Source organism: Cavia porcellus, unplaced genomic scaffold (assembly GCF_034190915.1).
Source record: "Cavia porcellus strain 051 isolate PalLab524CR breed Dunkin Hartley unplaced genomic scaffold, mCavPor4.1 scaffold_18, whole genome shotgun sequence".
Lineage (NCBI taxonomy): Eukaryota > Metazoa > Chordata > Mammalia > Rodentia > Caviidae > Cavia > Cavia porcellus.
In genome coordinates, this window is record NW_026947501.1 from 8,154,506 (window position 1) to 8,179,824 (window position 25,319).

The 25,319-nt window shown below is 39.5% G+C and overlaps 3 pseudogenes; 1 reads left to right on the top strand and 2 right to left on the bottom strand.

Annotated features, from left to right (window-relative positions):
* Positions 1 to 1,787: 1,787 nt before the first annotated feature.
* On the bottom strand, positions 1,788 to 3,675 carry LOC134471538 (solute carrier family 2, facilitated glucose transporter member 3-like; annotated as a pseudogene).
* Positions 3,676 to 3,986: 311 nt separating this feature from the next.
* Positions 3,987 to 5,501, top strand: LOC100720752 (Golgi-associated PDZ and coiled-coil motif-containing protein-like; annotated as a pseudogene).
* Positions 5,502 to 11,942: 6,441 nt separating this feature from the next.
* Positions 11,943 to 18,506, bottom strand: LOC100720478 (formin-like protein 2; annotated as a pseudogene).
* Positions 18,507 to 25,319: the final 6,813 nt, after the last annotated feature.

Genomic DNA, 25,319 nt, shown 5'->3' on the forward strand with positions numbered 1-25,319 from the left:
GGGTCTTTGGACACTTAAAATCCAAAACAGTACCTAATATCCCTTCATATCTGACAGTTGCCATTTGATCAACCTCACAAAACAGTAGAGAAAAACTGAGGTTTATTAAGAGGAAACAATCAGGCACAGGTACCTTAAGAGAAAAGCACAGTCCTCACATACTCCTTGATAGCCTTTCTGATTAGGCAGAATTATGTGGGATTTTTTTTCTTGCCTGTGTATCACACTTTCCTTTTCTATGAACATCATCATAAATGTGGAGACAGCTTTGTGCATTTGGACAGTAGCATTTGTTCTGTGCCTGGTTTTCACGTTGTAGCATATTCAGGATGGAAACACATTAAGGAAGGAAATGTGGTGAACCAAGAACTGGAGCACCACTGTCTACTCAAAGGTCTGAAATGTGTAAGTACCAAGGAGGGGGGAGGAGATGGAGTAACCTGTGCATGGGAGAGGGAGAGAAGAATACTGGAGGATTGAGAAGACTGTGGAAATGTGGTGGCTTGAGGCAGCAGTCAAGCCCCGCTCAGTGTCTGAAACACTCCAATTAGAAGCAAGTTTTCATTTGCTTCTTGTTCCCTGAAAGTTTACCACATCCTCTCCTTCAAACACCTCAGAGTCACCAAGTTGACCCCAGGCTTCCCCTCTTTCACTCCTCTTCTTGCTTGGCCTCAGGATGCAGGAAAGTGGCTCTCCTGCTCCCTCCTGCAGGAAAGACAATTGATGAGCCTGAATCAGAAGTTCTGGGAGTAAATACCACCTACCAGAGGCACTATTGTGTCTACACACAGGGGCAGCATTTAATAAATTCTACCCAAAGAAGACACCAGCAACACAGGAAGTAAGTGAGCTGTGAAATACTTCCACACAAGCAATGTGATGGTGCACACACACTTCTGGTCTCCAATGTTATTTACCCCTACTGTCTCCAATATATCCAAAAGAAGATTCAGGTACCTAAGGTCACCTAATAGTGTCACAGTAACATAGTACAGGAGTACTGTTATATGGTAGCAGATGTGGATCAGCAAGCTATGGCCCTACAATTACAGCATACTTATAGCACAGAGTGATGGGTCAGGAAATATCCTTTCCCAGAGCTGAGGTTATAAATTCAAAATTACTGACCTCCATTAAAGCTACAAGTTAAAATAAAAAACAAAATAAAAGTAGAGGAACACCAAAGCTCTACTGAAAGCCAATATTTTTGCTTCTCACAGGAGGGCTCTCCCATTAGGGTCTGATGTGAGGTCTACAAAAGTGAGTCTATGATGGGGAATGAGATGGCTTTCCACAATCTCCCTTCTCTAGACTCCATCTGAAATCAAAATCCATAACCCCACTTTAATTACACTGCCCATCTTAGTAACAACCTCAGATATCAAGTAATACTACACCTTCTTGCATCTTAACCACCCTATCAAACCTGCTTTGCCTATATAACCTTCCTTAAAACACCTCTCTCTCACCTCCATTTCCTTACATCTTCACTATTTGGTAAATTTTTCTCTTAAAAATCGATATTTTTAGGTCCAAAAAGTGAAGTTCTCAAGAAGCCTAGGCACTGCCAAGCCAAGGGCTTGTGAAGGGTAACACAGGCATGGACAGCAGCACTGGCACAGTCAGCCCTGGGTTCCTCAAGTGAGGTCTCCTCCAGGTGGGAGATCGCTGTCTGTGGAGATGTCCTAGACATCCATGGCTCACTCCTAGCCAGCCTTCAGGCTGCTCAGCTCCACGTCTGGGCTCTTCCCAGGCCCTTGGGCATCACTAGCAAACACTCCATAGGCTCAGGGGATGTCCTCAAAAGTTCTGCCGTGGGTCTCTGGGACTTTGAAGAAGGTGAACAGCAGGCAGATAATAAGGAACATGGTGAAGGTGATAAAAATGTAGGTGTTTAGAGTCTTCAGCCAAAGTGTAAAGCATTCAACTACAAAGTTGGTGGTCCAATTAGAATAAACAGCCATGGCCACAGCTGTCAGATAGGGATCCCTGGCTGATGAGCTTGGCCACAGTGAACCAGAGGATGGGTCCCAGTCTGATCTCATAGAAGGCCATGTATATGAAGACTGCCATGATGCAGATGTAGCTCATGAAACTGTGTGTGTCCTTCAGTAACAGAGAGATTGTCATGATGATGGAACAAACAGCCATGGTGCTGAGGCTGATCATGTGCTGGTTCCCCCTTACCACTCTGTCTACCAGAAAAGCAGTTAAGATGGTGTTAACCATCCCCACTCCAATGTTAGCATAGATTGGCTCCTGGATGCCTGCATTGTTGAAGATTCTTGTTGAATAATAGAATGCAGCATTGATTCCCCAAGAGCTGCTGGGAAAGCTATAGCATTATGACACTGATGATGGGTTTCTGGTATCCCTGGGATCTGAAGAGTTCCTATATGGTGACTTCCTCCTCCTATCTCCTTTCTCATTCTTCATCTCCTGGATGTTCTAGGACACATCGTGGGAGCCCTATAGTCACTGCAAAATCTTTGTAACACCTTCTCTTCCTTTCTGTTAATGAGAAAGAATCTAGGACTTTCAGGCAGAAAAGAAGCACTACACTTTATAAGAAGGCTGGGATGATGGTGAAGGTTAGTAGCAGAGGCCAGTACTCTTCAGTCCCCAAGATTAATTGCAGGCCAAAGATCTGAGTCACCAGAATCTTGATGATGATGATGCCCAGCTGATGGAAGATGCTAAAGGTGCCCTGCGGGGTTTAGGAGATGCCTCACCAATGTACATGAGCACAGACCCTGTGCAGAGCTCACAAAAGATGCCTGTGATCAAGCATCCCAGAATCAGCAAAAGCCCATGAGGCAGCCACTGGCCATGACCAGGATGTTGACCATTAGCATGGAGTTTTGCCTGCCAAATCAACTGGCAAAGTCCAGGGTAAAAGGAGCCAAGCATTCCACCCACTGAGCATATGGCCAAGGACAAGTGTCAGAGGATTGTGAGCAATCCCCTTTCTACGAGGGTTATCTAACTTCTGGGACAAGGTGCTGTTGAGAAACTCTGTAATGATCATCCTGGGAGAATTGAGGATCCCAGTGTTGTATCTGAACTGGAAAGAATTGATTGCACCAGTAATGACCCAGGACCAGAGACCAGAGACAGGCAGTAAGATCCCCTTAGACACTTGGTACCAGTTAGTCCTCTACAGCTTCTTTTTTTATCTTTGGACTGAACCAAGTCGCTTGCCAGAGAGAAAGGAAAAAGTGGTTTAGTTGACTGTGTAGTCCTGTTACATATAAATTTCATCCTGATATTCATACTTTTCAATAACTTAATTATAACCATTCGTAAGTAACCTGGTATAGAAAAACAATTCATTTTTGGTGCAGAATGCCAAGTATATTGATATTTTCCATTTTATAAAGATACAAAGAAGAAACAAACCCTGCAACTGCCAGAGGAGAATAAGGCTAGGTGCCTAACTTGCTCTGATGGAAGATTCAGTCTTTCATACTGGTTGACAGAGATACTATTGTTAACTTCTCTGTGCCTGAAAGATCCACCACCCAAGACTTGCACACTCATGATGATGACTGTCCAATGCTGAGTCATAACAGTGTCTAGCTCCTTTTTCCCAAAAACGCTTATGGTTTCTTCTTCCCAGCCACATTTTCCAAAGCCCGCAAGTGCCAAAAATGACCCTATTCCCTTTAGCCTCATCATACTGAGCTATCTATGCCAGCTGCCCAATACCTTCCCCCATCAGAGTACATTTAAGCTCAAATCACACCATTTGTCCTCAGAGAGCCAGCACAGACTTTGTTGTGGTGACTCTCGCCACATTAAACTCTTCCTTAGCTAGTTGCCTCTTAATATTCTGCACTGCTCTAATTGAGTACCTAACTGCAACTCAGTCATTGACTAGCAAGGCACCAATTTCTTTTCTCAGGATTGCCTCATAATGGTGCTTGGAAATCCTACTACTGATCACTGAGATGTTAATTTTAGAGTTAACTAATAAATATATTTGCATGTTTAAAAAGTTGACTAGGGAAGCAGGTCTGGCTGGTATGTAGAGCCCTGCAAGCCTATAGCAGTCTCACATCGGTGGGCAGGCAGAGGTGGTGTCAGCACCATCTGAGTGGCAGAGTGTCACCATATTGGCAAGTCGCCCCTGTCAGAAACCACTGGAGAGGATAATGTGGTGGTGTGGGGCAATGTGTCCATCTCCCTGGGTGGGGTATCCATGTTCCAGTGGCTGAAGGTGCTGGAGAAGGAGTTCAACCAAGCATTTGTGGAGATAGACCTACTGCTGGGCAAGATCAACACAGACCAGGCAGACATCACCTTTGCAAGGAGACAGAAGATGATGAGCCTGAGCTCCTGCTTCACATAGCTATGCCACAAAGCACAGACCATGTAGCAGATCAACCACAAGCTGGAGATGCAGTTGGTGGGCCTGAGATTTGAACTGACAGAGACCCAGGCAGAGAAGATTGTGCTAGAAAAAAAGGTCCATGACCAGCTCTTGCAGTTGCACTCCATCCAAGTTGCTGCTTCATGCAAAAACTGGACCTATTGTTGAGTTCAGTACCATCAAGGTGAAATTGGAAAGATGACTTGAAGCAAACAATAAAGAAGAGGTGAAAGAGGCTCAGCTTGAAGCTGAAGTGAAGCTGTTTAGAATGAGGCTCTGTGCAGACACAAAACTGTCCTCCAGGCCAAGGTGTTAGGCACTATGCTGGGTGCCATGTACCTGGACAAGGTGCTGGCATAGTCCAGAAGATACACTTCCTAGGATGAGGCATGAAGAGCCCTACACATGACAGGCTTTGGAACCAGTTAGAAGCTGAGATCCATTTGTACCAGCACAAGACTGTCAAAGGAGCCTGTTGGAGACTCAACAACCTGAAACAACTCATGCAGGCCCCTCTGGGCTATGGTCAAGTTTCTTTAAAGAAAAGCCAAAAATTTGGTCACATTAGAAAAGTTCTTCTTAAGGAAGACCACGAAGGCCTCAGCATTTCAATTACAGGTTGGAAAGAGCACGGTGCTCCAGTCCTCATTTCTGAGATCCACCCTGGCAGCCTGCTCACAGATGTGGAGGCCTGCATGTTCAGGACACCATCCTGGCAATCAATGGAGCTAACCTGAGGGACACCAACCATAAAGAAGCTGTAGGCATACTTTCCCAGCAGAGGGTCAAGACTGAGTTTGAAGTGTTGCACAAGGATTATGATGATGACAATGTAGAGTATGAAGATGAGAGCAGGCATCATTACCCTCTGTACCTGGATGAATTGGAGGTGGCAGAAACCGTGGTGCTAGTTGCAAAGATACCAGTGGGGAAGTCAAAATTTTCCCAGGATACAATAAGAAGACAGTCACTGATATCCAGGAGGATGGAGACCTGAAGACTTCAAGTGAGACTGCTAGATGACGCTGCTTCAAAATTAGGTGACATGCACAGTAATCTATGTCATAGAAAGCCTTTCCAGGCATTTGCATCTCCAGACAGGATTGCTCACCATACTGCTTTGAATTAGGGGCACCAGAGGATGGTGACAAAGACTATCCTGGGTGAAGAGAGGCTTTTTTGTTGCCTAGAGGAAGCAGGTACCTCAGGGTTTCATGCAAACAGTTTTGAATGCACAACTGCCATTTCTGTGGCACCCCATGATTAGCTACTGCATGTGAAGCAGTTTTGGTTACCTGGAGTTGTAAGAACCAAAGCATGTGCTTCCCATGGAAATATTGTATTACTAGGGTCTTAAGTACCAAATGAAGCACTAGTATTTTATTTGATTCCTTTTCTTATTTAGGAGTAGGACAATGCCAACTGGAATTTTATGAAAAACAGCCATTAAATTCAAAATAGTAAGGGAGTTCACATTATATATTTCAGAATGTTAACTGTGGCATTTTAAAGGACAGAATTTACTCATGATTGAGTCTGCACAATTCTGGGAGAAATGTACACTTATTTTCTTTAAAGGAAGAATGGTTTTAGGGGTTTAAAAGATTTATTGTGCATCCTGATATGGAAATTATTTATGGTCAATTATTGTAATGGGTTTGCCTTCCAGCTTCATTCCATGCAACACAAAATAGTTTTCAACAATTAGTGGTGCACTAGAAGTAGTTTCTGAAATTAATATAAATTTTACTTTTGGGCTTTAAAGAAAGTGGAGATGAGTGTAAAATAGCTGTTCTCAATTATGTTTGTGATCGCTCGGACCCTGGAATAAAACTCAAGGAAGCAAGAAATTAAAATTTGGGGAATAAAGGCTTTATTTTAGGCCAGGCCTGGTATCACAGTTTCCAGGAGCCAATTTGGAGACTGCGCACCTCACAGCTAAAGGCAGTGACTTATAAAGCTAAAAACCACAAGAATGCTGTTTCTATTGACACAGTTAGATTGCAGCTGGCAGCTGGACCTTACAGAACTTTCTGTAATTTCCTGACGTTAATCATTTTTTAAAGAACAGCAAGCACTTCTTTTGTAAAGAACAGCACAATTAGCACAATTTATGATAAGCCACCAGGTAGGGAAGGGGGTTGCCAGGAATGATAGCTCAGGCCTTTTTTATGGCCTTTCAGGAAATTGAAACTTAATCTAGTTAGATGTGAAGGGGGAAGGGGAGGGGGGGCAGCATGGTGCTTACAAAACAGGCAACGTGTTGCAACAGTTAGGGCTTAGGTTATAACAATGTTGAACTGTATGCATGGTATTGGAGCATTACATTATTAATGTTTAGTGGTTATTAATGTCAAGAGGTTATTTTCTGGGACTGTGAAAAAGTTTTCTCTTTTGAGTTGTTCATAAAATTTGTCTTGTGATAGACCTGGCAGGTGAAGATAAGGTATCTGGCAGGAAAGGCTGAAGTATGCTGAGCTGTTTTAAACTGCAGTTCTGCCTCAGCACTGGGTTCCCAGTCACCTGTGCAGATGGAGCTGGGGCTGGGGAGCCAGAGCAGGGCCAGTCACTGTGCCTTTTACTCCTCTTGTTAGTGTTGTAACCTAGTTCTAACCAATGCGCCCCCTTCCTGATCTTTCTGTGCCATTTCAATAGAGATTCAAATTCCATCTCCAGTAAAACTTAAGTTTCAGCTCCTTGTAAATCCCCCTCCCCTCCCTCTTCTTAGGTTAAGTCTCCATTTCCCATAAAAGCTTTAAGTTTCAGTTTCTTGTAATTCCCCCCCTCCACCCCCATCAGCCTTTCTGCAATACAATGTGCTGTCTTTAAGAAACATTTAACTACAAGGAAGCTATCAAACTGGGTCAAAGTTCACAACATTCCTATGCTATTTGGCTTTAAAATCCAACTTTTTTAGCTGTAAGGTGCACAGTCTCCAAATTGGCTCCCAGAGATTGTGTCACCAGGCCTGACCTAAAATAAAGCCTTTGCTCCCCAAATTTTAATTTCTTGCTTCCTTCAGTTTTATTCCGGGGTCCGAGCTATCACAGTTAGTGCCTGTTTGACTGCAGGGCATGTGAGTGCGCACTGCTGTTCCTTCTCTTATGCCAAGAGCAAGCACGGAGGCTGCCCTAGGCTTGCTGCTCCACATTGCCTTCAGAGGCTGTACTTTCTGCTTCTGTCACCATTTCACAGGATTAAAAATTTAAGGTCACATTGAGAGGGGGAGAAAGCCTGTAAGGCTTTTAGGATATTATCAGTGTCTCATTTCAAGTTTTCAGATATTACATTCATAAAAATTTTCTTTGTCTTCCCCAGATACATTATATTAGTTCAAAGTGAAATCTATAAACTGCATGTATTTATTTTGCTATTTAAAGTTTGATTTTGTTAATTATAAATTTGTGTTTAACCTGTAGCTCATTTAGGTTTTGTTTTGGGTAGCTTTATTCATCTGTATATCACCATGTTAATTTGTAACTAGAAGTGCACTTCATAGTGTATTGTTACTGATATTAAAATACTGTGTATATAATAACGCCTCTAAGCAAGTGTTAGTTTTTAATGAATAAGGAAGTGGTACACTGTTTTTTGTTCCTGAGAGGGATGTGTCTAAGCCTTAAAAGGTAAAGCTTGTTTTTTCTTCATGCACTCCCCAATGCCAGACACAGATGAAGAAGGTCATCAAACTGGATTTTAGCCAGTGTACTTGTTTAGTAAGAAGTGTGACCACAGCAAGGCAAAACATATGGGACCTCACTGTTATTATCTTAAAAGATGGCTGGGTGGACTGACCATGGCATTTCTTGGGGAAAGATTCTTTATCCAGTAGGCCTGAGCCCTTAGCAAATGTGAGCTGTACTCCTTTTGATAGAACTGTGGGGGGAGGGCCAGCAGGGGCTGAAAAGATAAGCAGTATGAAATATAAATAACCTTTACTTTGAGAATGTGGGGAGAGACACCCTCGGCCCCATAGGGCATGGCATCTCCACCCCGGGGCCTGCGATCCTTCTGTGGAACATGTGGAGTGAGGCACATAAGTAGCCTCAGCTTGGGGTGGAACCTAAGGGGGTCATTAGGGATGCACAGGTAGCCCATTGGTCTTAGTTTGGTGCCATAGGTAGATTCCTAGGGGTGGGGGAGATAGGAGCTCCTTGGCTTTACCAACTACAGTATCTGGCCTGGGCCAAAAACTTTTCACCTTTGATTTTCAGGAAGTACATGAGAGTCTACAAGGTTTTCAGGATTTTCAATTAGCATTTTTGTGAGTTTGTATGTCAGTCAAAAGGTCATGTTATGATGGAAATCACCCCACCCAGGCTGACAGCAGCAGGGGAGGGTTGTATATAGCCACTCCCTTTTCAGAGTGTTTGCACTCATGCGAGAATTCTGTCACTTGGAAGCCACTGTGAGACTCATGTGTCAGGACCAATTTGCTACAGGCTTGTGTTAGAAAACACAATGTCCTAGGATGGACTTATAATTATGATCTTTTCCCAAAGGCCCAAGTGAGAACCAGTTCTGGTTCTTCCACATTTCCAGGAGGAGACCCCAGTATAATACTGAGGCTTCTGGGAAAAGACAGACAGATAAGGAAAGGTGGAGAAAGGAAAGAAAACCTTACACAGAAAAGCAGTCATTGAGAGTGTCCAAATATATATATATATATATATTTTTTTTTAAACCTCAAATTCTCCATCCTAGTATTTCTGATGGGAGTTTGATGGAAATACAATATTGCTAAAACACATGCAAGAAAGATGAAATTTTGTGTGTTTGCAATTATAATGGAAGTTATCAAAAGTTAGCACAGCTTGATGCCAGTTATTTTCCCAAGCACTGTATCCTGACTTCTTCACATTTATGAACAAAAGTGATGGTTCAATGCAGCGGCACATTTCTTGACATTCTGTGATCTGCTGTTCACCTGCCCAGTCTTCCTTTGGGAGGCAGCTTTGGATCTGTAATATTTATGACAAATGTGTTGTGTCTAGGTGAATTCAATATTTTTTATTAGCCTGTAAATAAAGATGGGATCTCCTATATTTAAAAAAAAAAGAATCGACTAGTTTCAGAACACAGCACTACAAATAAGCCTTCCACATTTATGCCATCATTTCTTGTGTTCATACTAGTGAGTATCTCTTACAGGGCTTGGCACCCTACCCTAGAACTAGAAGAACATAAAACTGGAAATGGAGTTGACTTTCCTTATGCCACTGCATTTGTATTCTATTTGTACTTTTCTGGAACTTAGTGGCAAAAGAACTTTATAATGTGATTTATTCCTTGTGTGTTCCAATTCTTTAAAATACAAAGTTGATGAATATGGCTAAAACACAAAATTAATTCCTTAAAAGTAATCTCAGCAAATAAATCTGATAGCAGATGCATCCATGTTATTTACAACTGATTAGGAAACCAACATGGGCCATCATAGAATAATCACAGTGGCAAATAATTGTGGAGGTCTGCCACATCACCCTTCCCCAAACCTAGGTGTGTTTGTGTTTAGTTACAAGCAGGCTATGTAGAGATAACTTCCCTAAATTGGCTTTCACTTTAATGAGTGAGTCTAGCCAAGACTGTGTATTTTTCTCTAAGGAACTGGTTGAAGATGGACTGATCTAGTTTATTCTCAGCAGCTATGATTGAGCTCAGATATCACAAGCTGTGATATTGCAGGGCTAAAATGTGAGATAATGTCTCTGCTAGGACCTTCATGACTCCAGAGGGAAATTTCATCCCAGAATTGGATACAAAAGGATGGGGATTTAGCTCAGTGGGGCAAGCACTTGCCTGGCAAGTGCAAGGTTATGAGCTCAATAACCAATAATAATGAAAAAAATAAATTGGCTTCAAAGCAGGATACTCATTAACTGTAACCTAAATCTGGCTGCTTCTGTCCTTTCAGAAAGACTGTTTTGTCCCCTCTGTCACAAGACTTGCCACCCTTACCACTTGTCTAGCATATCCCCTCACCATTTTTCTTCAAAGAATACCAAGGATTTGTGTGTCTTGTGTTCTGTTCTTCCCTGAAAACAACTGGTCATTCCAGATCCCTGCTGGGACTCTTATTTTGTCTCTTGATCTTTCTTTCCACCATATACTGTAACTCATGGCAGGAAATTGGAACTTGCTGCAGGGGTCTCCATTACATAAAAAATGTAATTCAAAATTTACATTTTGGTTGAAAAACTTGAATAGCATAGTGGTATAAAAAGATACCTAATGAAATCAAATCCTATTGTGTGATAGCTCAGAACCCAGAATAAAATTCAAGGAAGCAGAAAATTAAATTTGGGGAGCAAAGGCTTTATTTAGGCCAGACCTGGTGATGAGTCTCTGGGAGCCAATTTGGAGATTTCCCCCACAAGATTGGAGAAGGTAATTTTAAAAGCTGGAGAAGGGCGGGGGGGGGGGCAAAAGAAACCTGCAGAGCTGTTAAGCTGTTGACCCAAATCTGGAAATTGTAAAGCTGTCCACTTAGTTCTGACAAACTTGGGAACCTTTGGTGCCTTTTAAGTTATTCCCATCCTGCAGATAAGCATTATCTTGGAATAGCACATCTGCAATAACATTTGGAGAAGAAAGTAGAAAGTTAATTTCAGGACAGCTCATTCATGCTAACATGTGAGAAGGGGTCGAAAGTTACAAGAAGCTGAAACTTAAGTTTTTACAAGGATTTGAAACTTAACCCTTTTGATGCATACAGAACAAAAGGAGAGCATTGGTTGGGGCTAAACCATAACATTTTTCCTGTAATTTCTTTGAAGTTATGCTTTTCTTAAGAACAGTGCAATTAGCATATTTTATGACAGACTACCATCCGGTAGGGAAAGGAGGAAGGCAGTGCGGTACATTACAAACAGAAAATATGGTGAGATTACATTCCTTGGAGAGAGCAAGGTCAGGTAAGGATTGTGCTAACAAGCAAGTCTCCCTACATACAAGCAAGTTTAGATAAGAAGAAATCCTGTTTTCCTCAGCAGAGAATGGGGAAGCCTAGGAGTAATTAACAACTCCTGTTAGCTTATCTTAGCATCTCATCTGTTATTTGTAGAGGACAACAATGGTTAGCATATCAATTAGGTAAGGTTTTGCAATTCTTTACAGAGAAGAGCATTGATTGACATATCAATTAGGTCACCCAGCAGGAGAAGGAAAACATATATATGGTATGGTATGACCATGTTACACGTAATTTGCTATAATATAAATATAGCGAGGCAATTTTTCTTAGAGTACAATTGCTTTGAATAATATGAGATGGTACTTCCATTTTTAGACATTTGTTAACAGGAGTTGAAAGGAGAGCCCATCATTTTAGAATTCTTATGTGTTTACTAAATCTGAGCCCTTCCAAATACTTTACCTCTGTTCAAGCTTTCAGGCAAATAGTAGCACATAATGTGGGCAGCTTCATTCCTGCATATCCTGTATTCATGCAGGCAAATGCTAGGGTCACATGGTTATTTTGGCACCATTAACAAAATGTAAATTTGGATCATCACCTACACTTTTCACCACAGTGAGTCATCAGTAGACACTCAAGTAAACATTTGAGAATTTAGTGATATTGTTCTTTTCTTAATGCTATGATAATATCTTCAGTGACTCCATCCTTTCCTTCATATATATGTCTGTTATTTCTACCTTGTCATCTTCTTAACTCTGCAATTAGTTGTTGCTGCTGCCTCCTTTACTCATGGGAAGAGATCATGTGTTCTGTTGACCCTACAAAGCCTCTTGCTCCAGGAGTTTCTCCATGAGAATTTGTTCTTACTTTTTCTTCAGCTGTTTGTTGCTTATAGGCTTTCAGAAACTGGCAACACAGGAAAGAAGACAGAGGGTGGCACTGTGTTGGGTTTTTCTATAAAGTACCTCACCTCATCATCAAAGACATCTTGTGCAATCTTGGCAGCATCATGAAGCTTCTCCAGTTTCCCTGCATTATGAAGAAGAATGTTGTGATCATGCATGGTATCGTCTTAGTTAAGCCCATTACCCTCTGCATTTCTTTGACCTCAGTATTATATTCTTAAGAGAAATTGTAGCAGGTTTTTCCATATAATAAAGCTTATTATAAAATAGGTACACTTGGTGATATTTTTCTTTTTGTTTTTCTTTTTTTTTTTTTTTTTGTCTTTTTGGTTTTTTATCAGTACCAGAGATCAAACTCATGACTGCCTGCTTGCAAGGCAGGCGCTTATGCCACTGAGCTAAACCCCCTGCCCCTGGTGATATTTTTCATTTACAACATCTGATACATAGTGCTGCAGCATTTGCTTTCATTTGTCAACTTTGTATGTAAGAGCAGATCTAAACTCTTAAGTTTAAATCATATAATTTACAGGGCCAAGATGATCTCCAAAATTTTCTTGAATTTTGGGGATGAATTTATAGACACAGTTGTTGCAATAATTGCATGCAGTTGAGGAGTCAGTACCTTAGCTTTTCCAGCAAGTTTCGTGGTGAAGGCCACAATGGTTATCTTCTTCACGAGCCTAATAATTCATGATGGCACACATGATGCAGATGTTAACACTACTGAACTGCTTACTGAAGTGGTTCATGAGCAGGTCCTTATTTGATAAGTTCTCCAGGCACATCCTTTCCTGTTCATAGAACCAAAGTATTTTCACCTAATTTTCAGTTGGCAAGAAGCTCATCATGGATTTTACAAAAACAACAGTCAATGTTTTCAACTACATGGATAGTTCACTTGTCTCATCATCAGTCTTTCCAGCTTTTCTTAACATTATAGCAATAATTTTGGCCCAATTTGCTTCCAATAATGTCACTTTGTTTGATCCTTTGTGTGTCATCTTCTGCTTGCTTGGAAAAAGATCAATAGCAAGACTTTGGGCTCTTGCCTTGAATATTTTTTTCAAATTTCTCTACATTTAGTAAATGAATTTGCTCAAAATAAAATTCATTGAAGATTGTGCCATTGATCACTTAGGGCTTCCAAGCAACCAAGTCAAACACCAGCATTCTGAATGGCATCTTGATTGCCTGTTTCATTTTCACAGATGCTAATCCTGAGGTGAAAACCACTGTGGGTGAAGATATTCCATTCAGCGGAGGTGCATAGGAAAGGGGTGCGGACAGAGGAGGTGTTTGCATAGTTTCATCTGCAGGTTCTGGGAGAGCAGAAGGGGGTGAGGAGGCAGTGGTCCAGGTGTTATTATGAGATCATTTTGCACTGCCTCAGGTGTGTCTGAGACAGAGGTAGTGATGGAGAAAGTATGGGCAAGGGTCATGAAGTGATATTCCTGGTAACTGGTCCCACATACTCACTAGTGCATCTGACCTCTGAACAATGTACTAGCAGCCATGACTGGCAGTATAGTGATGTCCCCATCACCTTTCTTCTCAATTTTCTCCAGTTCATAAATCTTTTTTTCCATGGTAGGCTGTTTTTCAATGGTTTCTTCTTTTTCCTCTGGTCATTTTTCTTATTGTATACACTTGGGTATTTGCATCTTTGTAGATTTCTTGGACAATAATCAGTTCCTTGTTCTTCTGCATAAACTTCTTCCCAAGTTCTACAATCTTGGACATAGTTTAGTTCTCTGTATTTTCAAGCTTTTCAAATAAATTAGGTGTTTTCTTCCAGTTCTTCCACCTAATCTAAGGCTGCATTTTTGGTTTCTGCATCTTCTAGCAGTGATCCTACACTAAGCATGCTGTTCAGGTAGGCCTAAATCTGTCCTTGAGGCTTGTCACTTTCTGTACATTTCAGCTTGTCCAGGCATTCATTCAGGTCTAACTTGGTAAATTCAAATTGGAGGAAGTTCATGTCTTCTATTAATGAATAGCATAGAAGCCACCACAGCATGTGTTACTGTCTTCATTCCTGAAATATTCCATCAAGTTCTCAAACACTGTTTTTCTCTAAAAACCTCCTCAAATTTATCAAAAGCTGATAAAATGATTTAATGCCCACCTCTAACAAGACAAATGACTGCCTAAAGTTCCAGGATGAGGGCTTTTGTTTTAGGAGTCTTTTTGTTATGCTTAGTGCAATCTCATTGACGGCACATGGATGAGACATAGACATGTTGGAACCATACTAATAATTCATAAGTAACACATACACGCATTTTGCAGATATATCCTCCTGCTTTCTCTCTAAGCTAGAATTTTTCAGGGTTCTTCTACTTGCAAATGTATCATATTGCAGTGCAGTGTGTCTCCCTGAGAGGGACATAATGTTGCCCACTGGTGCAGGCTGGTTGCTACCCCTGTGTAGGTCCTTGACAGACCTATTCCAGAGCTTTGATTTGTTCACTGAACTCTCAATGGTACTTTTAATACTCTCAAAGTTAAAAGTTACTACATACTGTGCAAGAGACTGATATTCTACTAGAATATCAAGGCCTTTGTTTTCTTCATTCAGAATTTCTCTGACCTATGTAATGTGATTTGCTCTTAAAGAAATTTTCAGTTCTCTTAACACCTGTGTAGATTCTTGAACATGACTTCTGAATTTCTTTCTAATTACATTTGGATACAGGCAGATTTTAAGTTTCTCTAGGTATGTGTGAGGAGCATTGTTCACCTGGAATCATTCTTGTCAACAGTTGCTAAAAGACCATCTATTTCTTCTTTTACACTATGTCTATAAAATGGAAAAAGCCATATTTGTTTGTGGTCACAAATCAGTTCCCATTTTTTCTCATTGTCATACTGCCTTGGTAACCTTTGTCAGGAGGAAGATGCATAGCATTTCGCACTATGGCACATAATTTCTCTAGTCCACATGGCTCCAGCAATGTCAGCTTCAAAGGCAATTGTGTCAAGCTGTTTAGGACCCATTCTGTGTTTCTTAGAAGCTTTCTTTTTCTCAATAAATAGATTATTCTTTTGACATCGATTGTTCCTAGAATTCATTCTTTCATTTTGGAAAACATGAACTCCTACCAGACATCTAGCAGTTGGGGTGCTTATTTCCCTTATGTCATTGGAGGTCTTCCACCAAAGTAACTGGACATGGACAGAGAAATGGGAAACCTAGGATCAAAATCTCTTACTCCTTTGGAATGTATTCTAAAGTACTGGAAGATGTTTGACTCTGACACGTTGAAAAAATAGCTTTTTGATAATTATCTGCAACTCACATGGCCTCGCTACCCATATACTTACCCAAGACAAGAATGCCTAGCTGTCTTTGCTACTTTTTACTCATTGCTGAGACAAAATACCTGAAGCCCACATTGGGAAAGAAAAGATTTATTTCTTAAAGTTTTTGGAGGTTTCAGTCCACACTCAGTTGGCTCCAAGACAGGCGGGCATGGCTGGGCCACAGTTCGTGGAAGCTACAAACAGCAAGTAAGAACCAGCAAAAAGAGAAGACACACCTGCCTTTACATCACATCCTGCTCCACCCCTGTGTGGGTGTAACACTGACAACATCAATCCAAGCAATAGACAATGAACCAGTCACAAATGTACAATGCAAACTCATGAGGCCTGGGAGACACAGACATAAACCATTACATTCCTCCCCTAGCCCCCAGAACTCATGTACATCCTTATATACAAATACATTTACCTCCAAGAGTTGCCAAAGTCTTAACGATTTCAGCATTGCTGAAAAGTCCAAGTCCCAGGTCTCTTCCAAGATCTTTGGTAAACTCTTAAGTGTAACACCTGTACAAATGAAACATAGTTAAACATTTCCAAAATGCAAAGGCACGAGATAAACATTACCATTTGAAAAGTTACAAAGAGGAAAATATAAAGCACTGGAAACAAAGCAAGTGCAACATCCAGCAGGACAAACATTAAGACATAGAGTTCCATGCTTACCATCAGAAGCAATCTGGTTGCAAACTCCAAAAGGCTTGGGTGATTCCACCCCTGTGACACTTCCAGTGATTTCAACTCCCAAGGCTTTTCTCTTAAATCCTCTCTGCTCGCTTTTTGAAGCTTTCCTTGGATCATCCACATTCCTGGCTTTTTCAAACTTCTGGAGTCTCCACTGTGTCTTTGGCTTCACCCTTACATCTTCACAAATTGCCCTCTCAGGGGCACAATACTTGGCCTCCCAGGCCCTTTGCAATCGAGGTGGAAGCTGCCTTACCCTCAGACCTTGTGAATTTTCCTTGCACCTGAAATCAGCACCTTGTGGATGCCACCAAGGTCTGCTGCCAGCTGAAGCAGTAGCCAGGCTTTTCTCTATCTTGGCTGTAGGGGTCAGTTGCCTGGATTGCAGGGCTTTGTTTACCTGATTGTGAGGAAAACTTCTCTATGTTGCTGCCATTCTGGAACCTCATGTGGCCTCTGTCACCATTCTGGAGCATGGTGCTCTGCAGCTTTCTCCTCTGAGCAAATTCTTTCACATTTGCAGTGAGGTCGCAAAGGGTGGGGACCTGCTTCCTTGGATGCCCCAGGTCCATCTTTCTTATCTCTCTATTTCTCCTCAGCAATCAAAATCTCAACTCTGTCTTTACAACCCACAGCCTTCCTGGCATTTTCCTTCTGACCAAACTCACAATATTGCAAATTATTCTGCTGTGCTCTTTGCTCTTGATTTGCAAATAAAGCTGGCTAAAAGCCCCCAATATTAGCCATGCCACAGACTCAATATTTGATTGCTTTTTAATTTCCTATTCAAGATTAATCAGTCCATTGCCTTTGTCTCAGTCTCAGGCAAAGTCTCTGTGCATGAGCAAAATGCAGACAAACTTTCTGCCAACCCATAACACACATCATGGGGAGTCCAACAACCAATGCAGTCCTTCTTCCGAACAGAAACCTCCCAAGCCTGGTCTTTACCATCAGGCTTTCTATCAGCCTTCTGGTCTCCTGACCAGTATTTCCTCTACAAAACAGCCTAAGCTTTTCCAGCTCTATGCATCCAGGTGATATTTCCAAGCCTTTCTAAACTCCGTCCACAAGCCATTTCCCAAGACTCTCAAGAAATATGGTAGGTATAGTCACAGCAAACGACCCCACTCCTTGTTACCAAATTTTGTCTTAGTTACTTTTTACTTGTTGCTGAGACAAAATAACTGAAGCTCAAGTTGGGAAAGATAAGATTTATTTCTTACAGTTTTTGGAGGTTTTAGTCCACACTCAAGTGGCTCCTAGTCAGGTGGGCATGGCTGGGTCACAGTTCATGGAAGCTGCAAACAGCAAGTAGGAACCAGCAAAAAGAGCAAGACACACTCCTATTCTTGCCATTACATCACATCCTGCTCCACTCCTTTGTGGGTGTAGCACTGACAGAATGAATCCAAGCACTAGACAATGAACTGATCACAAATTCACAATGCAAACTCATGAGGCTTGGGGGACACAGACAAAAAACATGACACTAGCATCTAGTAAAGGCCTTTAGATAGACTTTCTGTAGAGTATCTCTAACTGTAGATCACAACCACAACCCTCTTCAGTCTGAAGAAGCCTGAGCAATAATCTCCTCTTACCTCCTCATGGCAGTTTGGGGTACTTCTTGTTGTGGGGAGGACTACTGTAACAGCTAAATTAGGTAGAAATATTACAAGCAGTCAGACAGTGTTAGGCCCTCAAAAGTGAAAGATATTTCAGAAAATGGGATACATTGCAGTTCTGGGGAGGCACATATCTTTAGGGCCTGAATGCAGTCATCTACCTACCTAGAGGTAAACAGGAATAATTAATATTCAAAATAGATATCTAGTACCTTGAAAGCCAGAAGAAGCCACTAAGCTACCCTGTCCAGGGAAAGCCTCTGTTCTGTTCTAAGCCTGCTTACTACGTGACATATTTCTCCCATTTAATCAGTATTACTTGTGCAACTATATACTCGTGATCTTATTGGTTGACCACAGTTTTGTCACATGCTTTTTTATGCTTACTTGTGATTTCACATTGGATCAATGTTACCTAAGTGATTATACCTGTAACCTTATTAGTTGTTATAATTTTCCACACCTTTGATTTGCCTAACCTCTAAGCTTTGCTTTATAAAATTCTCTTGAAAAGCGGGGCCCTCACCAATGAGCTCAAGGACCTCTTCTTTCTCTCTTAGAAGGAAGATGTCTTTCCCGACTAAACAGATTTTGCTCTTAAAAAAAAAAAAATGTACATCCTGTGCCCTGAAATCAGTCTGCTACGAACCCATGCTCCTTGTGTTGCCCATGATAGCTGCAACCTATAACCAGGGGCTACTTGGAACCTCTGTTTTGTGCTGGAAATCACAGCAGCTTCCAGTCTAGGCTGCTGCCCTGCTCCATTTCTGGCGATTGTGCAGCGCGTGTAGCTCTGTAGCACTGCCACCCAGAGCCCAGCCACCTATGGCCTCTTTCATGCTCTCAGGTGCCCTACTCCTGCAGCTCTCATCTAGTCCACACTGGACTATTGAACAAGATCCTGTTTCAATATGAAATAATTATTTTGGGATCTAAATCACTGAAATGAATGAAGCCTTGAGTACTGAAGCAGAAAAGGAAAATTATTTAGTGGAAATCTTTCACTTTTATAATTTATTTATATTTAATAGTACTTGCTCATGACACAGCAGTAATGAGTCACTGCTCTGTCAGCCACTGGACACAAGGATGAACAGCCAGTGATTTACAATGTACTGTATAAAGTTCATGAGATGTTTGGTATTTTATTAGGAATTTTATATTGTGTTACATGTGTTCCCACAAACACAGATTAAGGCAGGTGTGTTGAGCAAGAGCCAAAGCATGACAATGATGTTTCATTGATTGGGTGCATTCTGTGCATTTTTAATACATTTGGTTTTCAGCTCCCTTTAGGTTGATCATGATATTTTCCCTTTCAAACTCAGGTAGCATCTGTAGTCATTCTTTCAATTCCTTGAAAGCTGCATTAATCACCTCCTTCAGAACAACCCAACCAGGAGATAGTATGAGGACTCTTTTGAAAAAGGAAGACTACTTTGGGAATTTTTTTGGTTTATATGTGGGTTGCTTTGCTCTGCTTTGCTTTGACTTTGCTGTTGTTGCTGCTTTAGTATTCTAAAGAGGTTCCTCAATGTAGTCATAATCTGGCTTACATTATCATGACAAGGGATAAGATGGAACTTTTCCATGAAGACACAGTGCTGAATGGTTTGAACACAACACCAAGTATGTGCAGAGCTAACGTGAAAACACTCTATTTCTAGTTCTATGTTATACTGATTCTGGGAAGCCTTTTAACTGATTTATCCTGAGGTTGACACCTGCCTTTCTATACTGGTTGTTTCCATACTCAAACCCCACTTTTTCTTCTATCACTTTAGTGTACTGAAGGAAGGCATGTTCTGCACCTTTGCTTCCAAGACGTTTTCCCATTTGTAATGGTTTGTATCTCTCTGGGGAAAGAGATTACCATGAACTTTTGTTATGTGTTCCATAAGTGACAAGAGACTGCAATCCCTAAAATCCTCCCAAGTGCCTCCTGGGTTCCCCAGACCCTGAGGTCAGAACTTCCATGTTGACATCCTGAAGAAACTCATGGAAATGGCTTATGGAGAAAGGCACAGTTGAGACAAGGCACAGAGCTTCAGTTCAAGACACCACTTAGTCTGTCCTTTTATCTTTCAATTAATGTCATTATAGAGCATCAAGGACTAGAGCCTGTTTTGGGATTTTACATTAGTGATATCTGCAAAGCAGTACAGGTGATGGGAACAAGGAGAGTGTGTGCAAGGACAAAGCACCTTGAATAATGTCATTCATTCTGCTTGGATTTGTGATACAGATTGTTTTGCCCAGCTTGCTAGTCTTTGTTGGCCCATTTTAGGTACCTCATCATTTAGGAGCTTATATGATCATACTGAACCTGTGAAGTTGGTAGTTTTCAGGCACAGCTGATTGGGCACATCAAAAAACATGAATGTTGTAGTCATGATGTAGAACATGAGCAAAATTTAAACCATGAGTGGAGGTAAAGGATGTTGATCAATGTCACCTACACATAGAAAAACCCTAAAATAATGAAAGTTAGATCTAAATATCAGTAGTGCTGTACTTGATTACTCTGTTGCAGGTATGTCTTTCCACACTTGTAACCATGTTTATCACTTCTGGATTGTACATCACAGCTTTATGTACATTATTTATGCTGGCTGTGCTGGCTGTAGAACCTAGAGACTAATGACTATTGTATATGTGCTGTACCACTGAGCTACCCATCAGTCTCATGAACATGTATGTTTAGTGTACCCAAATGGAAGTATGTTAGAGAGCTCATCCTGAACTGTACTTGATCAATCTAATATTATTTTCCAGATTTATTTGCATTCCTTATAAATATTAACTTCTGAGAGGTCTCCACTGTTTATTCTCAGAACACTTTAATTGCCTTTCCATGTTATTGGAAAGCAGGTGTGTCCAGGTGTGTCACTGGTATAATGCCTTGACATATTCATCTGCTGCCCTAGAAGCAGATTTGAGAAATTGCCATAGATAATCAGCTCTTCAAGGGCCTTGCTCATGTGCAATCTGTAGCCATTAAATCTTAATGTACACTATCCATACTGCCACCACCGGGGGGCAACAGTTCCTGTTTCTAATAGCCAATCCACATCCATGTCGGGCTTTTCTAATTTGATGAATTTTGCAGATTTGTAGGGGAATTCAGTTAAAGCTTTTCGCATTTTTCTGTCTTTCATACATTTTTTTCATTTCTTTTCATTTCCTGTGTAAGCCGTTCTATGAAACATCTCCTTAAGTCATTCTTAATATTTGTGATGAAGAATTCTTTTTAGTAAAATCTTTTTGTTCTAGGTATTTATTTGTCACTCATAGAATCAACATTCCTTTTAGTAATTTTTCCATCTGCATGTCAATTTTATGAAGTATTTTCTATCCTGAATAGAAATTCTAACTTACTTTTGGTATCTATAATATCACTTTAACATGTGTGGTTTTATAATTTTACTTGTAAAGTTTCCTCACTCCTAGCTTTTTTGTTCTTTTGGTTTTGTTTTGTGTGTATGTGCTTTTTTGTTTCTGTTTGTTTTGGATTTCTGAGATAGGGTCTCTCTATGTAGTTCAGCTGGCTTGGAATTCACAGCATTTCTCTTGCCTCAACCTCCAGAGTGTTGGAATTATAGGTGTACACCACTATACCTGTCCTAGATTTCTTATACAGTGTGTTTTAATATCATTTTTTCATATCATATCCCATCTAGAGGTCATTTCTAGATGTCAATAATGTCCTTGTTTTACAGTGTAAATGAAGAGACATTTTTATTCACACACAAAAAAAAAACATTGGCAGAGACTGAGTAAGGAAATAGATATGAGCATCTAGTTGATTCTTTTTAAGGCAGATTTTAGAAGTATTTGCAAAACTTTTAAACACATTTAATCTTCTAATTAAATGTATTTTTCACAATGTAGTTTTTTCCCTAAAATGTTCATTATATGCACATGGTATAAAGCCACTCCTGAACTCTTGATTCTATTAATGAAATTTTTTTTTGTATTTTCACTGATAATCAGATACACAAACAGCCTTTTAGAATTTTCTGTAGTTTTTTATGTATACTGACCTTGAGGTCAAAAATGTTTGGGAGGAATATTTGCTTATAATTAAGGTTCTGATTGTGTGTCATATAGCTTTGTTGTATGTGAGATATTTCAATGAGTATTGAAGCAAGCAGATATACTATGACTTTTTCCAGTTGATCTTGGCTTTGAAAATATAGACTCCCAGGGGTGGGTATTTAGCTCAGTGGCATAAGCACCTGCTTTTCAAGTGCGAGGTCATGAGTTCGATCCCTAGTACCAACAAAAAAAAAAAAGAAAGAAAATATAGACTCTCAGTTACTATTTTTAAATTTTACTTCTTGATTCTTTCATCTTTCATGAATTGAGGTTTTTATCTTTAATTTCAATCTTTTTGATGCTTTTTGTGTGTCTTGCCTGCATATCCTGTGGTAACACATGAATTTTTGTATTATGTGACAGAATGTAAAGACCATGAATATTTTTTATTTATTTCTGATTTTGAAATAATTCATGTACTGCAACTCCAGTCATATAACATTTGCTAGTTTTAAAATAGATGTACTTTACAAATTACTAATCACATTATGGTGCTTTTTTCATTAAAAGCCTTTAAGAAATATCAAAAATTGAATTTTAGAAAATATTTACATCAAGATTGAAATAATGCTGTCAGTTCTGTGTGGGTTTTTCTGATAAGTTCCACCATAGCTTTCTTGTGCTGAGTCATCCTTAGACCAAAGACACAACTTCATTAACATAGCCACTTTTTTAGGTCTATGGGACTTAGATTGAATCTGCATCATTCAGGCTAGGGACCCATGCTTCCAATAAGCTACATGCAAGTATGAAAAACTGTTTTCAAACACACCTTTATATTTCACTAGGTAAAGTTCTAGCAGATTTGAAAATTTGCATGGATATTTGTAATAGGCCTGTATTTGCCTTTTCTTACCAACTGTCTGGATTTACATAATGATTGTATTACCCCGGTGACATAAGCTGCAGAAGTTTTTTTCTCCTTTTTTGAATACAAACATTTGAGACCATGTTTGCTGAGTATACAATATTTATTATAATGTTCATGTATGTATATATTTGCTATACTTAATAAATATTTATCCTGATAAACTGGTTTGTATACATTTGGCATCTTGATCCATGTCTGAAAAGTTTCAGTGAGTCACTGAAAAACCCACTGCAAGGTGAATCTATGAAGGAAGGATTTTTTTTTTAAATTATCACTTTGGTTGCTTTCCAATTTATTTCATTCTACACTGTCTGCCTCTTCTGTTGCCAAATTTATAATTTTGTATATTTCTAAGACTTTTTCCAACATCTAAAATTAATTAAAAGATGATTTTGTATTACTTTCTTTTATTAATATCCTATTTTACAAAAGTGTGATGATTTACATATATTAACAGGGGCATTTATAGGGCTAATTCAAGGGGATCAATAGTTGATGGCCAGTATGGGTCACATAGTGAAACCCTTTCACAGAAACTAATATATTCATTATTCATATATTTTTTTCTCAGTTTCATAGTGTGTTTTCCTGTTGACTCTTGTTAGTCTGTATTCATTATCTATTCATATATATGTACATAAATTTAACATATGTATGTATCTTTGTTCATTTGTTTTTGTTTTTTGAGACAGAGTCTCACTGTGGATTCCAGGCTAGTCTCAAATTTGTGACAATTCTCCTGCCTCAGTCTCCCAAATTCTTTGATTACAGGTGTGTGTCACTATACCTGGCTACTTTTCCAATATATTTACTCATGTTTCATATGTAAATTATTGTGTTTTTGATCAAATGTTTTGCTAAATATATTTCTTAAAAGTTGTATATGTAACTGAAAGTGTTATCTTCCAAATATTAACATTATCTGATAAAATCATTGCATAATTTTATGCACATCTAAATGTATTTCATGAGTTTCTATTGAAACTGTTTATTGGAATAATATATTTTGCAGCTAGGCATGGTGATTAATGCTTGAAATCCAACACTTCAGACAAAGATGCTATTGAGGATCAGTACCAGTCACAGGCCAACCTCGCTACCTAGAGCGTTAAAGTCCAGCCAGAACTACGTAGGGAGAAGCTGACTAAATAATGAAAGACATTTTACATCAAAACCACATGAGTGAGTTAATAATTAGTTTCAGGGTACAATGTATACTTGGTGTGACAAAGGTCCACAGTATTCCACAAATTCAGTGAGACGTGAAGACAAATTGTAATTATATAGGTATTCTTTCTTATTACTTGTACTATTACAATCTATATAATAGTTTTACTTTGTAATTGAAGGAAAATTTCTTATGTCTAAGAATTTTTTGTAAATTTTTTTCTTTTTGAAAAAAAATTGTTCTTATTTTATACATAGTGTAAGTATATCTAATACCTTTTGTCAGACTATTTCTAAGTGCAGTAGATAGAGTTAACAGTCTTTAACTGCATTTCTGACCCAAGGTAAATTTGCCACCAAAACTATCTACATATGTATGTTAATGCAAATAGGTATATTTCTTTTCTTTCTTTCTTTCTTTCTTTTTTTTTTTTTTTTTTTTTTTTTTTTTTTGCAGTACTGGGGATTGAACTCCTGACCCTGTGCTTGTCGCTGAGCTAAATCCCCAGCCTAACATAGGTCTATCTCTATCTGAGTAAAGATGTGCTGTTTACTACTTGTATTTCAGGGAAATTTCCTAAGATACTTGCAATTTTCTGGTATTTTCTTACCAATAAAATCTCCTGCTAAATTGTGATCCCCTTACTTTAGTCTCAAAGAAACTGAGTTTGCAAGTGTATAGTGTTCCCATTCCCCTTCATTTCAAGGCAAATAAGATATCTGGATTGAATGCTGAATATACAGGTTTAAAATAAATCCAAATGTTGAAGTACTCAATGAAAACATGAATACTCTTAGAGAACATATTATATTAAATGCTTAAATCAAATAGCTGTTTTCTAAAATGTGCTCACTATGAGAAGTACTATACCTGATCAACCATGCCCCTTTGCAGCTCTACAGATTTTTCTTACAGCCAGTTAAATGCTCAGATCAAATAGGTGTTTTCTAAAATGTGCTCACTAGAAGTACTATATTTGATCAACCATGCCCCTTTGATGCTCTAAGGATCTTTCTTACAGCCAGTTAGTTGTTTAACTTTGGCTTAAGAACTTAATATTTTGATCTCATTTTTAGCTTTCAGTACAGTGAATGCTAAGGCTATGATAATTGACTAGATCAGAAAAAGACAGCATAATGCCTAGCAAGTTGGTCAATAGTGAAAACCAGATTTGCCATTTTTCCTGTCCCAACTTAAGTTTCACCTTTCAGTCATTCTGTTTTAGATCTTGTAGATACGGTAGCCAAGCTTTTTGAGAAATATTGAACTTTGTTTCAGTTCATTTATTTTTGGCTTTTTGGTTTGTCTATGGCAGCTCCAGCCAGCTCTCTTTTTCCTGTACTTATA